Below are 16,167 nucleotides of genomic sequence, written 5' to 3' on the forward strand. Positions count from 1 at the left end.
CAATGCTAGCTCTAATGATGTTGCAATCTCTTATTTGAAAAGTAGAATGGAGGATTGGAATACACATCCTCTAAAGGGAGAACATATGCATGCTAGATGTTGTGCTCATATCTTGAATCTTGTGGTTCAAGATGGATTGAAAGAGTGGAATTCTTCAATTAGTAATATTAGGAATGCAGTTAGATATGTTCGTGCATCTCCTGGTCACATGGATAAGTTTAGAATTTGCATTAAAGAAGCTAGGCTACAAGATAAAAGTATTGTGCAATTAGATGTGTCTACTAGGTGGAACTTCACCTACTTGATGCTTGAAAGTGTTTTAAAGTTCCAAAAGACGTTTAAGAGATTGGGGGGAAATGTGTTGAATATGTGATGTTGCAAGGTGGTATTCCAAATAATGAAGATTGGGAAACTGCAAGATGCCTTGTTAAATTCTTGAAGATTTTTTTTGATATAACTGAAAAAGTTTAAGGTACGAATGTCCGCTCTTTGTGAGTACTGAATATGAGTGTGGATGTGTGTGCAAGTATACACAATTAAACAAGTAATAAAGTGATAAGTAGAGTATCGTCTCCATAGGAATTGGAGAATTCAAATAGGTTTGTCAAGGCACTTTACTTTGTCACCTAAGTAAAGTTAGTGATGGTATATACAAATGATAATGCTATGGTAAAATGGAATGACTGATGAGTAAATGGAATGATGTGGTATAGTAGTAATTGGATATGTCGTGGCAAATGAAATTGTAATACATGCAAACAAATGTAAATGCCAAGGCAAAATAAAATGCAAATACTAGATTTAATATATAGGACTTTAGCTTTCTCACACGACAAGCAACTATGAGAATGAACGATGGGAGTCACTAGGAAAATCTAAGTCTATTTCTCTAAATGGTATATCTTCTATGCCTAGCCTGCCCGACAGAGTCTACTATGGTGCCCTATGCTATCTCTAGTAAGGGACTCGACAGATTAAAGATGCTCTGTCAATTCCGATTGGTGTAAACCCCAACAGTGATCCCATTGGTCCAGATAACAGGATATGTCTCGGCAATACCTTTTTGCGGCAGCATTAACATCTAACCTATCAGCTATGCTCTACTCTTTTTAGTCAAATGAAATCATATCCTTATCTCTAAGGTGGATTAGGCCTAGTTACTACCTAGAGCCCTTTGTTTATGTAGTTCCTCCCTAGCTTCTCTCGAAGACTAAAGTAGAGCTGGGTATATGGGCTAAGGCCCGCGGGCTACCCGTTTAACCCGCGACCCGTGCGGGCTTCGGGCCTCAAAAATTGAAGACCGTTTAAATTGCGGGCTTTTTAGCCTGGACCGTTAAACCCGCGGGTTTAATGGGTATAACCGCGGGCTACCCGTTAAACCCGCTAAAGCCCGCTTAATTTAAAATTTATAAAATTTTAGAAAAAATAAACTTAAAGAATTTTATAGAAAAAGAAAATAAATTACTTATAAATATGATGTTACTTATAACTATTGTAGTTCTTAAATTTATTAGGGTGTTTGTCATAATTTTACCGTTGCTTGATATTTTTTTCATTTAAATATACATCATTATCATTTTGGTATTTAAAGTTTTTTTATTTAATTATGACCTTTATTTTTTTTCATAAAGTATGTTATCCATTTTGTTCTTTAATTATAAAAAGTCACGTGATATTCTAATAATATATCACGTGACACATAATATTTGGATTAAAAATAAGAAAGAAAAGTAAAATAAAAAATTAAAAAAATACTTTTCAACTTTTAAAGACTTTTACAAAATAAATATATTTTAACAAATTAATACTTATATTTTATCAATTTTAGTATAATTGTATCTTTCAAATTTGCTCTTATACTGTAAGTATTTTATTTTATATTTTCATATTATGTTTTAGTATTTCTCTAAAGTATCCATAAAATACAATTATTAGAAACACTTGACAACTTTCTTGTTAGATTTGTATAATGTTTGACTTTGTTAAATTTTTAAGTTTGAATTTATACTTTCAGACACTTCTGTGTATTCATATTATAGCCTTGAATAATTGTGTTTTATAAAAGTATAATGTGGTTATTGTTTTATTTGTTTTTCAATTTGGTAATATAAGTGAATATTTTTTAATTTGAGTTTAAGTAATTATATCATTATATATATATATATATATATATATTAATGATTAAAAAATTAAAAAAATATTATTTTATAATCATTTCCGGCTATTTAAAATAAAATTTAAATATTATTTATTATTTTGACAGTGCTACCTTCCTTTTCAAGTTGCTCGATCATTTTTAAAGGTGTAGTAAGTTAAAACATTATTTTTTATTGTATTTAAAGCATTTAAAATTATTTTTATTAAACGGGCCGCGGGTAAGCCCGTTTAGCCCGCGGGTTAAATGGACGGGCCACGGGCCTTAAAATTCAAAACCGTTTATGAATGCGGGCTTTTTAGCCCGCACCGTTTAAGCCCGCACCGTCAAAACCCGCGGGCTAAACGGGCGGGTAGCCCGTATACCCACCTCTAGACTAAAGATATTTTTGCCAATGCATTCTCTCGAACCCTAAGCACCTTCTAAGGAAAGGTTACTCTCATAGCTCCCACAACCTCAAAGCATTAAGTTTCATAAACAAAATAGATTAAAGCATAGCAAAACAACCATTCATTGAAATAAAAACTTAAACATCCAAGTGAACTCCCACCAAATAGGATTAGTTCATGGTGGGGTTCGAAATAAACAAGCACAAAGCAAGTATCATTCGTTCATTACATCCCAATAATAAAATATGAAAGCAAAGAACTAAGGGAGGAGAGAAAGCCTTCGACGTGCACTGCCCAATGCTTCCCTCGGCCACCAAGCACTGCTCCTAGAAAACTGGCTCCTCTCGGATGCTAAGGACGCCACTCCCTCCGACTTGTCAAGAAGAAATTCCACGGCAAGTAGGATTGACGGAGAAATATGAGACATTCTCTCTCTAACTTTTTTAGCTCAAATCTGGGTGGAACCAAAATCCCTAACAATGTGGCTTCATCCTCTATTTATAGGGGAAAATTAACCCTTGAATTAACAGTTGACTTTCCCAAACCATGGTTACTTTGCTTGGGAGTCGGGTAAGACAGGTGATTAAACAGCCTGGGTAGCTGGCATGAGTTACCGGCATAATCCCGTGGCAGACGCCCAATGACAGGCAGGATTTGTGGGGTCAGGTGGCGTCATCAGCAGAACCGGCGGGAAGAGCGTCGATCCCTCCAGGTGGATCTTCGAGGTAGATCTCTCGGGTAAAGCTCTCAGACAGTCGGATACAGCTGGCTTCAAAAATATCTTCTCGCACTTTAAGCACTTTCGAAATGCCGGATGAACTTGGCAAATTCATTTTGCTCAGCAATCCCCTTATGTCACGACATTTTATTTCCTCTTTTCCTTGCTCTCAATACCTGCACATCATCAGACAAATACCTTTCCCATAAAGTAGCACCGCTGTAAAAATAAAATGCCACGGTAAACTGAAATCCACCACATGCAACTAAATGCTTCTAAATGCATCTACATGGTCCTAAATGAGCCTTTAAACATTCAATAACTTAAGTTAAAAGGCCCTCAAAATGTGGCTTTTTACAGAGTTATCACACCCCCAAACTTAAGCTATTGCTTGTCCTCAAGCAATTGATAGTAATAAGTAAAACAAAGATACCATGACAAGTTCAGAAGCAAAATAGTTTCATGGAATAAAATTTCAGCCCTCAGCACATATGGCTTCAACATGCTAGACTAGGTCAAGAAATCTAATACTGTCCCATAGGGCAAGATTCTTTGTGTGAGTGAGTACGTGTTTGTATCCAATCCATGCTTAACAAACTTAAAAATTTTCTACGCAAGCTTTCTTTAATTTGCCATGACATTTTCTAAATCAGCTCCCACTTTGTCTTTCCTTTCTTTTTATTAGTTCTGCTACGAAGAGAGTCAGCCCATCACTCTACCATGCCATACTCTAGGTGAAAGGGAGCATACCTTCCACCCCTGAGCTAGTCAGATAGAGTCATCCCGTGACATCTTTCATTCACTCATATGCCATGGTGTAGCAGAGTGTCCCTCTACAGATATGCCTAGGCATTTATTCATAACTTCAAACTCTTTTTTTATATCAAAGGAACGGGGCTTTCAACAGTCAAAGTTTTATACCAAGACATTCTAAGAATTCTCTTATAAAAATTTTCTAAGTTTCTTAAGCATGGAAAACATACAACTGTGTAATCAAGGGTTTCAAAGAGGCAAGTTCTAAAGTTGGTTCTATCATCCTCAACCAGTCATGTATATTTCATCCTAGCCATCAAATTCATCATCATTGGGCATCCTTAACTAATTACATAAAACTATTCAGACAATTACTAAAGTCATGGCATTTTTAATTTACTGCTAGAGAACCCTACTTCCCTCAAACTTGAGAGAAGCATTGCCCCCAATGCTTATTAAAACTAAAGAAAACAAAAAATATATGCTATGAATGTAATGTAAATGCAAGATACCTTGGCTTAAGCGGGTAGTTGTGCAGCAGTTGCGCGGCGAGTGCGCTTTCGTAGCTTGGCGGGGCTAGAGTGCTCTAAGTCAAACGCAGGTGCGGCTGGAGGAGTGCTAGGTCATTCTGGAACTGCTGGGAGCGGGGGCTCCTGATGCTGAGATGCTTTCCTAAGGCGACGTCGGCTCCTACGCAAAGGATCTTGCTGTGGCATCTCGAATTGTGACTCCTCAGTTGACTCAGTGGGCTGTGATACTTCAGGGTTTTTTACCACCAAAGGTTCAACAAGTTGTGTTAGCTCTGAGATATTAGCGAGTTGGAGGTTGGCTTCTTGATATGCATCGGGTCCTACAACATGGACGGGGTCACGGTCATCGATCTCTTCAGCGTTAGCAGGTTATTCAGGTTCAGCAGGCTGGGGACTCTCTGCACCATACGATTTAGGGCACGAGTATGTCTGGGAAGACAAGAATGGTTCGTGTGCGGGAGGAATTCCATCAAGGCAATGGTGAGAAATTCATCTCGGCATTTAGCATAGGCGAAATATATCATCAGTTTGTCAGACAGCTGCCTGACATGATCTTGAGTGCGTTGGACTGCTTGCTCTAGGGCATCTGAATTTACCTTGGCATGTGGAGATGGTGAAACTCGTGATGTGGATGTCTCTTTTTCCTTCCTCTTTACTTCCTTCAATCCCAATAACAAAGGGATTTTCGCTTTGGTGATCCCAATAATACCCGGTAAAATCTCATCAAACATTTCTTCGGGGACCATCTTTTTACAACATAATGCGGTGATGAGATTTGGAAATACCAAGGCACTTGCAGGGAGCTTCAGGCACAAATGAGTCTGTTCCACTATAATCTTCCCTGTATCAATGGCTCTCCCAAAGATGATAGAATGAAGCATAAGCATTCGCTGACAAGACACGGTCGTGTTGTGGGAAGTGGGTAAGAGTTTGTGCTTCATGAAATGATTCCACAACTTCACTTGTGGAATGAGCCTCTCCCGGTCCACGGTTTTGCGGCTCATTTGCTGCCTATTCCATTGTGTGTCCGGAAGACAGAGATCTTCCAGTATGCCTTGGTAAGTTTCGTTGTCAGCATCTTGAGCAAAACTAGCATGTTGGTCTTCAGCAACCTGCAGTTTAAAATAACGATTAATTGCAGAAGGAGTAAAACAGATAGAAATGTCGCAAATAGTCACGACATACTAGTTTGGCTGGGATATGTTGGAGTAAAACTCCTTCACTAGAGTGGCGTTGACGGCTGCGGGATACTTGGCAAATTTCTGCCACTTATGCGTGGTGACAACGTCGAGAACCTCACTCCCTAAGGCCGCATATTCCTCCTCAAAGAAGACAAATCCCAACTCAAAAAAGACTCGGCGGTTTTTGAGTGTTTGGAACCGTTCACGGGCAGAATCATCCACAAACCGTAATGGCAAAGGTGACGCAGGGGGACGAAAACGGACCATGATGAGAACACACAAAGGAACTAAGAAAAAAACTTGGGTTTCCAGCTATGGAGGTTCGGTCAATAAGAAGGGAGGAAGAAGATGAGAGAAAGTTAAAGTAAAAAGATAAAGTAAAAGTGAAATGAAGATACAAACAAAATGAGGATTTTGTGGGGAAATGTTAAATAAAAAATGGGGCCTAGGCGGGAAAGAAACAAAATGAAAGTAAAAACAAAACTAATCCCAAGTCAAAAAGTTAAAAATTTCCCTCCTTTTCCTTTTTGCATTTGCCACCCAAATTTTTCCAAACTTCCTCTATACGCCTCATGTGCATTGTGCGTGGGAAGGCCCTTGCAAAAATAAAATTAAACAGAATTAATTAAAAATAATAAAGACTAAAATAATAGCAATATAAAAATTATTTATGCACATGAGTAAATTTAAAATGTCATGGAATCCTTAAGATGTCGGACCAGTGTCGATGTCGTGCAAGAGCAGTGCAGACTTGTCACGCGCAGGTGGGATTCCTTGGTAGGCCTTCAGGCGTTGGCCATTGACTTTAAAAATGGATCCATCGTCCATGTTCTTGATATCAACATCGCCATATGGATAAACATGGTGAACTTCAAACGGTCCCGACCAACGTGACTTTAATTTGCCAGTGAATAGTTTGAGCCTTGAGTTGAACAACAATACTTTCTGGCCATCATGAAAATGTCGTGGCAAAAGCATTTTGTCATGCCACTTTTTGGTTTTTTCCTTGTAAAGCTTGGCATTTTCATATGCTTGTGCTCGAAACTCCTCGAACCTCTAAAATACCCTCCACAGGTTGTTGTGTGGCAATGGTATAAGATATTATGTTGCTCCTCTTTGGGGACACACCGTCTAATCATTTGATCGACATATTGCTTGAATAAGTACGGCTCGTCCCAGAAATAGAACTTGGCATCATGCAGAAACCTCTTTTTTCCCTGGTTGTTTAGTTCATAAGGAAAAACACTACTAACAAGAAAATTAATAAGGTCAGTGTACCATGGAATTGCCGTGGCATATAAAATTTTCTCGTCAGGGAATTCTTCTTTAATATAAAAAGTATCAAGACATTATGAAATGTTCTCTAGCCTAGATAAGTGATATGCAACCTGATTTTCAGTTCATTTCCTATCAACTACCTCTAAGTCGAATTCTTGCAAGAGTAATATCCATCTAATCAGTCTAGGCTTGGCATCATTCTTGTTCACTAAATATTTTATATCAGAGTGATCGGTGTGAACTATGACATTTGTGCCTATCAAGTATGGCCTAAACTTGTCAAATGCAAATACCACGGCAAGTAATTCTTTCTCAGTGGTAGTGTAATTCAATTGTGCATCATTTACGATACGGCTAGCATAATAAATCACATGAAGAGTTTTACCTCTACGTTGTCCAAGCACAGCTCCCACGTCAAAATCACTTGCGTTGCACATCAATTCGAACGATGTCATCCAGTCTGGGGGAACTATGATTGGTGTAGAGATGAGTCTTTGCTTCAGCTCTTTGAATGCGCCATGACATTTTTGATCAAACACAAATGGTTGGTTCTGTTGCAGTAGGGTGCACAAGGGCTTAGATATTATGGAGAAGTCCTTGATGAATCTTCGATAAAATCCAGCATGTCCAAGGAAACTCCGAATGCCCTTGACAAAATTTGGTGGGGGTAGCTTCTCGATCACCTCGATTTTGGCCTTATCTACCTCAATTCCCTTTTCAAAAATCTTGTGACCTAGAACAATGCCCTTTGTTACCATGAAGTGGCATTTTTCCTAATTCAGTACGAGATCGGCCTCCTCGCACCGCTTTAGTACCTTTGCTAGATTGCCGAAGCATTTTTGAAAGTCGTCCCCAGAAACAGAAAAATCATCCATGAAAATTTCAAGATAATCCTCAACCATGTCAGAGAATATGGCTTGCCTACAGCGCTGAAAAGTTATCGGGGCATTACAGAGTCCAAAAGAGATTCTTTGAAAAGCATAAGTGCCATTGGGGAACGTGAATGTGGTCTTCTCTTGGTCCTCTGGTGCGATGGTAATCTAGTTATACCCCGAGTAACTGTCTAAGAAATAATAATATGCCTTGCCTGCAAGTCGATCCAGCATTTGATCGATGAAAGGAAAAGGGAAGTGATCTTTCTTGGTGGCCTTGTTAAGCTTACGGTAGTCCATGTAAATTCGTCATCCGGTGACCGTGCGAGTAAGTATCAATTCGTTGTTTTCACTCGTCATCACGGTCATGCCTCCCTTCTTGGGTACACATTGAACGGGACTTACCCACGAACTATCCAAAATGGGGTAAATTACTCCAACATCAAGCCATTTGAGAATATTCTTCATCACAACTTGCTTCATAATTGGGTTCAATCTTTGCTGAGGCTCTATGGATTTGCCATGGCATTCTTCCAGCTGGATTTTGTGCATGCAGATTGTTGGACTTATTCCCTTGAGATCTGTCATCGTCCATCCTAATGCTTTCTTATGTTGTGACAAAACACTTAACAAACTCGATTCTTTGTTAGGAGTACGGGCAGAGGAAATAATCACAGGCAAATTTTCATCACTACCCAGATAAGCATATTTAAGATGCTGTGGAAAATTCTTAAGTTTTAGGGTACGAGTATTCTGTAATGAGGGCTTTGGAGGAACAAACTCTTCGAAATTAAGAGGTTCAAAACGCATACCTGGGCTAACCTTAAGAAAGCTAGCCTGCTGTTCCTCGGTTGAAAAATCATTAGGCTCTCCGGCCTTTAAGTCTTCCAGCAACCTCTCATTATCCTTCAGCTTAATGAAATTGTCATGGAAAAATTGATATGCTTCTTTTGCAATTACTGTATCTACTTCAAAAATGCTCTAGTATTCTTCAGAATCATCCATGTACTTAAGTGATCGGAAGACATTTACGGTGACATGTTGATCGGTCACTCGTATGGTCAGCTCGCCCCTCTCACAGTCGATGAGAATACGACAGGTGGCTAGGAAGGGTATTCCAAAGATGATGGGTGATGTGGCGTCGACCTCACAGTCCAGAATAAAAAAATCAACAAGAAAAATGAACTTGTTAACCCGTACGATGACATCTTCAATTTGGCCCACTGGACGAACGTGCGAACGATCAGCTAATTACAAGATGACCGATGTGGGTCTCGCATTTCCTATCCCAAGCTTGACGAATATTGACTTAGGCATCAAGTTCACACTTGAGCCAAGGTCACATAATGCCTTCCCAACAAACTTGTCTCCTATCGAACATGGAATGATGAAGCTGCCCGGATCATATCTCTTTGATGGCAGCTTACTTAAGGAAGAGCAAAATTCTTTTGTCGTGGAAATTGTGTCGTACTGCTTAACCTTTCTCTTCTTGATAACAATCTTCTTGAGATATTTGGCATAGGTGGACATTTGTTCCATAGCTTCCAGAAAAGGGACATTGATTTGTAGTTGACTCAGAATGTCAACGAACTTCTTAAATTGGATATCTTCGTTGTGCTTCTTCAGTCGTTGCGGAAAATAAGGTGGGGGTCAGGCTTCCTGCACTGACGGGGTGCTAACAGAAGTTGCCTTGGCATTTTTATTTTCCCCCTCAGTTTCTTTACTTGACGAATCCTTAACCTTTTCCTCTTCCACTGGTGCTTCTTCTTGTACTTGATCAGCTTGCTTGGTTACAAGGAGTGATTCATCCTTCGGTCTTCCCCCAAACTTGTTTTCAACATTAATTTGTGTACCGCTTCGGAGAGTCAACACACTTCAGTTCTCCTTTCCATAAGGTTTGGTGGCTTCAGTGTCACTCGGTAACTGTCCTGGTTTGCGTTCTTGTAACGCCGCAGCAATCTGACTAACTTGACTCTCCAACGCCCTCAGCAATGAACTATGGCTCTGAAGCAGAGCTCCTTGATTTTTTTATGGAGGTTGCGTGGTCTTGCAGCATTGTCTTTGTTGTCTCAATAAACTCTTGCATTGTGGCCTCCAAAGAACTTGTATTTGATGAAGATGGTACTCACTTGTTAGAATTATGCCATGGCATATTCAATTGATAACCCTGAGGGTCATTGAAATTATGCTGCCGAGCTGGTTGATGGGTATTGTTGGATCCTTGATTTCCCCATGAAAAGTTTGGATGCTGACGCCATCCAGGATTATACGTGTTAGAATAGGGGTTATTGTTACCTCGATTAAAATTGCCCACAAAGTTGATGGATTCTTGATTGGTTAGGCAGTCACTCTCATTGTGATTATCGTGGCATAATAAACAAGTTGAATGGGTTGCCTTCACTTCTCTCACCTCACTTGGCTTTCATGTTGGTGATAACAGCAAGTTGGGCGGACACGTTATCTTTAGAATCTAGCTCAAAAACTCTTTGTGACTTGCGCCTAACTCCAAGCCTTGTGGATGAAAACTGATAATCATTAGTGGCAATCTTATCCAGAATGTCAAATGCCTCTACTGGTGATTTGTCAAGTAACGTTCCATTTGTTGAGGCATCTAACATCATCCTCGTGGGTGCGTTTACTCCATTATAGAATATCACCACTTGTGTCCAATCTTGAAAACCATGGTTTGAGCACTTGCGAAGCAATGCCTTGTATCGATCCCATCATTCATATATCGACTCGTCATCAGTCTAACGAAAGGAAGTAATATCGTCCCTCAGTTGGGTGTTCATATTTGGAGGATTATACCGCAACAAATTTTTTTTACACAGATCATTCTACGACTCCATTGAACCTGCTGGAACGCCACTCAACCAATCCCTTGCTCGGTCATGCAGGGAGTATGGAAATAGCTTTAATTTGAGAACATCTTCATGCATCCCTTGTTAGAGGAAAGAATCACACACCTCCAATAAATTATGAATATACTGCCTGGCATCTTCATTTGGCATGCCCCCAAACTGTCCTATGGAGTTCAGCATATTGAACATGACGGGTTTGAGCTCGAAGTGGGTTGCATGAATATCTGGGGCCACAATTCCAGGATTTAAATCCTCTAAGATCGGATTTAGGTGATCACGAATGGCACGAGATCTGGCTGTGTTTCCAGCATTTAAATTTTCCCCGGCATTCTGATCCTCATCATGACCAATACCTTGATTTCCGAGTTGGTACATGTTTATACGTTGAGCGCATCTTCGTTTCCTAAAAAGCCTCTCGATTTCAGGATCAATCGGTTCTAATGGCTCTTCTGGGTTGCTTCGGGTCATGTACCTAGAAAAATAAATGAAGAAAAATTAAGGACAGTAAAAAATAAATCTAACTAAAAAGAAAATATGAACAAGTAAAATAAAAATGTTATGACAAATCAATTTAACTTTCAGTTGCCAACTCCCCGGCAACGACGCCAAAAACTTGTCCGTTCTTTGTGAGTACTGAATATGAGTGCGGATATGTGTGCAAGTATACACAATTGAACAGGTAATAAAGTAATAAGTAGAGTATCGTCTCCACAGGGAATTGGAGAAGTCAAATAGGTTTGTCAATGCACTTTACTTTGTCACCTAAGTAAAGTTAGTGATGGTATATACAAATGATAATGTTGTGGTAAAATGGAATGACTGATGAGTAAATGGAATGATGGTGGTGTGGTAGTAATTGGATATGTCGTGGCAAATGAAATTGTAATGCATGCAAACAAATGCAAATGCCAACGCAAAATAAAATGCAAATACTAGATTTAATATATAGGACTTTAGCTTTCTCACACGACAAGCAACTATGGGAATGAACGATGGGAGTCACTAGGAAAATTTAAGTCTTTCTCTGAATGGTATATCTTCTATGCCTAGCCTGCCCGACAGAGTCTACTAAGGTGTCCTATGCTATCTCTAGTAAGGGACTCGACAGATTAAAGATGCCCTGGCAATTCTTATTGGCGTAAACCCCAACAGTGATCCTATTAGTCCAGATAACAGGATATGTCTCGGCAATACATTTTTACGGAAGCATTAACATCTAACCTATCGGCTATGCTCTACTCCTTTTAGTCAAATGAAATCCTATCCTTATCTCTAAGGTGGATTAGGCCTAGTTACTCCTAGATCCCTTTGTTTATGTAGTTCATCCGTAGCTTCTCTCGAAGACTAAAGATATTTTTTCCAAGGCATTCTCTCAAACCCTAAGCACCTTCTAAGAAAATGCTACTCTCATAGCTCCCACAACCTCAAAGCATTAAGTTTCATAAATAAAACAAATTAAAGCATAGCAAAACAACCATTCATTGAAATAAAAACTTAAACATCCAAGTGAACTCCCACCAAATAGGATTAGTTCATGGTGAGGTTCGAAATAAACAAGCACAAATCAAGTATCATTCGTTCCTTACAACCCAATAACAAAATATGAAAGCAAAGAACTAAGGGAGGAGAGAAAGCCTTTGACGTGCATTACCCAATGCTTCCCTCGGACACCAAGCATTGCTCCTAGCGAACTGGCTCCTCTCGGATGCTCAGGACGACACTCCCTCTGGCTTGTCAATGAGAAATGCCACGACAAATAGGATTGACGGAGAAAGATGAGACATTCTCTCTTTAACTTTTTTAGCTCAAATCTGGGTAGAACCAAAGTCCCTAACAATGTGGCTTCATCCTCTATTTATAGGGGAAAATTAACCCTTGAACTAAGAGTTGACTTTCCCAAAACATGGTTACTTTGCTTGGGAGTCAGGCAAGACAGGTGATTAAACAGCCTAGGTAGCTGACATGAGTGACCGGTATAATCCCGTAGCAGACGCCCAAGGACAGACAAGATCTGTAGGGGCAGGTGGCGTCATCAGTAGAACCGGCGGGCAGAGCGCCGATCCCTTCAGGCGGATCTTCGAGGTAGATTTCTCGGTTAGAGCTCTCGGACAGTCGGATACAGCTGGCTTCAAAAATATATTCTCGCACTTTAAGTACTTTCGAAATGCCGGATGAACTTGGAAAATTCATTTTGCTCAGCAATCTCCTTATGTCACGGCATTTTATTTCCTCTTTTCCTTGCTCTCAATACCTGCACATCATCAGACAATTACCTTTCCCATAAAGTAGCACCGCTGTAAAAATAAAATGCCACGGCAAACCGAAATCCACCACATGCAACTAAATGCTTCTAAATGCATCTACATGGTCCTAAATGAGCTTTTAAACATTCAATAATTTAAGTTAAAAGGCCCCCAAAATGTGGCTTTTTACAGAGTTATCAACGAAATATGTTACCTCTTCCCAATATTTCAATGAACATATTTTGGCTTTGATTACATTCAAAAAAATGATAGAAAGTGGTGATCTAATGCTTGGAATGATGGTTGAAAAAATGAAAGTTAAATATGATAAGTATTAGGGGAATGTGAAAAAATATAAATATGTTGATTTTTGTTGTGGTGGTGTTTAATCCTCGTAATAAGTTTCGCTTTGTTGAGTGGGGAATGAACAAGATTTATGAGAAAGATATTGTTGAATTTATGAGTCAAAAGGTGAAAGAGGGATTGTATGAAATGTTTGAGAAGTATAGGTTTTTTGCTAATCAATGGTAGCTTGAAACTTGTGTTCAATCATCTAATGAAAAATGAAGGATAAACATTAATTCAATTGATGATGAACTTGCTGTTGAGTTTGAAAAAGACATGGATCTTCGTGAGAATTTGAATAAAAATAAAGTATACTTGTATCTCATGGATGCATTGGAGAAGAAAAACAATCCTAATTTTGAAATTTTGAATTGGTGGAAAATAGACTCTACCAAATATCTCATTCTTGGTCAATTAGCTAGAGATGTTTTGGCCATACCTGTGTCTACTATTGCTTCAAAGTCTGCTTTTAGAACATGAGGTAAAGTGCTTAACTATTATAGGAGCTCTCTTACACCAAAGACCGTTGAGGCTTTGATTTGCACCCAAAATTGGTGTCGATCCTCCCCAATATCAACTAATGTTGAAGAGCTCGTGGAGGATTTAGAAAAGCTTGAGCTATGTATTTTTATTGTACCTCATAGTAGTGCATTTGTTTTTCACTTATCATACTAATTAGTTATATTTTAAATATTTGTAGATCTTACCCCAATCCCGCAACTAAATGAAGAGCAATCTGATGCAGAGTCTAATTAGTTGCTGATTTGGTATAATATTTTTAATTGGTTGTTTTTCTTAATAATAGTTATATTGATTATTTTTTTAATTGGATGTTTTTCTTTAAACTTGTAGTGGATTTTGGATCATGTTGTTTGGAGCTATTTGGGATCATGTTGCTGTTTGAAGTTGCTGCTGTTAGGAGCTGTTGCTGTTTGAAGTTGCTGCTGTTAGGAGCTGTTGCTGTTAGAAGCTGTAGTTTGGAGCTGTTTTTGGATCATGTTGTTGTTTTGAATGTGATGGCAGTGTTGTTGTATTGGAATCTGTTGGAGTCTATTGTACTTTTTCTTTATCTAAATTGTGATTTGTTGTAACATGGATGCTTGTGGCTTGGGTTGTTGTTCTGGAATGCTTTGAATTTGAACAATTGCACAACTTTTAGTAGTCTATTTGGGGTTTAGAATTTGAACAATATGCTATTGGAATGAATTTGAGTTGATATCATCAATTTGAATATGGGTTCTTGTTACTTTTTGTTCTTTTTTTGATTTTTTCTATTGTGTTGTATTTTTAGTCTTGTGAAATGATCTTTTGCAGGAATGGTACAGTGGTAGGTTGATTTGTCATGTAGATGCCATTCTCGCGAAAGTTACAAAGATACTAAAAAAATACCAAGAACATGAGCAAACTTCTGTTATGTTGGTGGCTAAAATTGGTGGAATTTATTGGTGGTGCCGGACTATATCACACCCCTGCTGAACTTACTACTGGTTACCACAACACTTCAAGTATTTTATCATGTCATAATTTTGTTAGATTTTATATATGCTTTAATAGTACTTTTATATAAATTACGAGACACACGTGTATTTGTCTTGAGTCCTCTTTCCCCCCTGTTGTATGTTGTTTATGGTCATATTTTAGTTATTTTAATGTTTCATGTCTAATGTTGGCAAGATTTATGTGATGCTATTTTTTATAGGAATGTGGTGCTATTTTAAGTTACTATTTAGCAGAATTAATTTACAAGAGTAGCCAATCCCCTCAAAAGAAAAGAGAAGATTATATCGTATTTATCTCCAACCTAGCTGAATTAGTTTACTAGTGAAGCTTCTCACTATATGCCCCCTCGAAAGAAAATAGATAAGATTATATTGTTATATCTCCATATTTTTGTAATGAGTGAGCTTGAATATGTGTTACTTTTTTTTTTGGCTTAATAGGCTAATACTTGAGGTCTAGTTCTTTTCCAGACATCATGTATGATTATGAAATCTCTATGACATGTAGAGAAAATAGTTGGTTGCATGCATGTTGTAAGAAAATTTAAAGTTGTTTAAGACACTATTATATGCGATTTAACCACCAAAGAATGAATGTGATATGCAACTTATCTCACCAGTCATTCCTATACCAAAACTATTTTTTTTACTTTCCGACTTTCGATGCAGATACAGTCTTATTGAATCTGGGTTCTTGTTACTTTTTGTTCTTTTTTTGATTTTTTTTTACTGTTTGTTTTGATGATTTATGTAAATTAGTTGAGAATTGAATTGAAATTTGATGGATTTATTATGGTTGGGAGCTGATATTGTTCCTTTTATGTTCATCCACGGTGTTTATTAGATCGATGTTAGCTTAGGATGTAAAAAGGTGAAACTGTTTGGCCCCTTAGGTAGTGTTGTTGCTTTGAATTATTTTGAAAAAGTAGAATTCAAAAACCGAACAAATCCAAACTTAATGAAATCGTACTTAATTGGATCGGATCGTATTTTTTTTAGAAACATCCAAACCGATCCAAACATCCAACATTTATAATTTCGCATCGGATGATTTTTTAGCCAAAAATTTATCCAAACCGACTGCGAACACCCCTAGTCAATGTACATAAACTTGGTAGATAATGTTTTACCCGATTCATGCAACTAAAATTTTATTTTAATTTATTTTTAATCATTAATTTTTTTAAAAATCCAAAATATATTATTTAAATTATTAAATTATTTAAAAAAATTATAAAATTATTTCAATTTGAAAAAAGTATATATTAAATATAAATATAAAAATTAAATCTTGAGATCAAATATACTTTGAATATGATAATAGTTACGGGTGTTCATTTTTT

The sequence above is a fragment of the Hibiscus syriacus genome, unplaced genomic scaffold (assembly GCF_006381635.1).
Source record: "Hibiscus syriacus cultivar Baekdansim isolate YM2019G1 unplaced genomic scaffold, ASM638163v2 tig00117056_pilon, whole genome shotgun sequence".
NCBI classification, from domain to species: Eukaryota; Viridiplantae; Streptophyta; class Magnoliopsida; order Malvales; family Malvaceae; genus Hibiscus; species Hibiscus syriacus.